Here is a 1418-nt window from a genome sequence, read left to right as displayed (position 1 = left end):
CCACAGCACCCCCCCTTTGGGAGCTGAGCTCTTCAGGTGCAACAAGAGACGTCAGCCAGGCAACAGATGTTTTGAAAAAGCCAAGATGTGATCCAAAGCAGGTTCACCTTGTACCTACCAGCCAAAAAAGCTGGACTCGAGCCACGGAGGAACCCATCACCCTCTCTGCTGTACATCGCGGCAGTTCTCGGCAGGACCGTGGTTTCCCCGGGCGGGGCTGCTCACGCCTCCAGCAAAGCAGGGAGCAGGGAGCAGCAAAGCCACACCGGGGCCTCCAGGCACTAAATGAAACCGGGGGAACTGGGAGGAGGGAAGCGAGCGCTGCGAGAGGCTGGGGATTGCACAAGACCAATCTGTGTGTGCTGGTGAGGAGCAGGATCTGAACGGGTGGCGTGCAGTACGCACAGCACCATAGCGTTCGCTTATCAGAGAGCTCGGAAGGGTAATACTGGATTGTTTTAACTCCTCATGGCTCAGGGGTAGGCTGAAGTGCATGGCACAGCTTCCCCGGGCTCCCAAGGAGATCTGTCCTTCACCAGAAGTTACATCTGCTGGTCGAAAAAATCATCAGGGAAGAGAAAGCTGCTAAAGGGCTGATTACAAGGGGACACCCTTCTCCACCCTGGATGCTCCTCCATGTGTTCTGTCTTTGTATCAGTCCTTGTGAGAGCAGGTGGTACCCACGGTTTGTCACTGGCAGGTCAAATTTGTCTGCAAGGACAGAAGAATTGCAATGGACAAGAATCTACAGGGTGGAAGCAACAAGAAGGGGCATGAGGGTGAATTACGGTGACAGAAAAACCACAAATTGGGAAGGATCAACATGAAACAGGAAAATCAGCCAAATTTCAAGTTCATTGTCCTGCAGTTGCTAGCCCAAAGCAAGAGACATTTGGACCAGCTGCTGCACGCTGGCCTGGGTACCAAAAGCTGGAGAACACCCCCACAAACAACCGCTCAAAAGCCACAGGCTACCAGAGAAGAGGAGGACCTTGGACCTGCAGTACCTGCCAATTTAAGAAATGCAAACATTGATTACTGCCCGTGTCTCTTGCCAGGGAGAAAGGGAATGCTCCCTAATCAAACCACCCCTTCTGGTCGGATGAGGACAAGGAGGAGGGTCAGATCCCTTCCCAGTGACAGAGCTGGCAGTCAGCCTCATCACCAAACAAGCCGCCGTGCGCTGTGCTCCAGCACTCTCCATTCATCATCCCGTTTTGTCACTGCAGCCAGTCTCTGATGCCCCATGAGATTAATAAACAAACAACTAAATCAATACAGTCATCTTGATCCCTGCAGGCCACAGGCTGTGAACAACACAGCTTCTGCCTGAAAGAAGTATCAGTGGGTAAGAGAGGCTCCCAAGAGAGAAGTCCAGCACCCCAGCTCTCAGCTGCCCCAAAATTAACACACACACA

The sequence above is a fragment of the Pterocles gutturalis genome, unplaced genomic scaffold, assembly GCF_000699245.1.
Source record: "Pterocles gutturalis isolate BGI_N339 unplaced genomic scaffold, ASM69924v1 scaffold39135, whole genome shotgun sequence".
Taxonomy (NCBI): Eukaryota; Metazoa; Chordata; class Aves; order Pterocliformes; family Pteroclidae; genus Pterocles; species Pterocles gutturalis.
The sequence above is the reverse complement of the archived record's forward strand: the minus strand, read 5'-3'. Positions refer to the sequence as shown.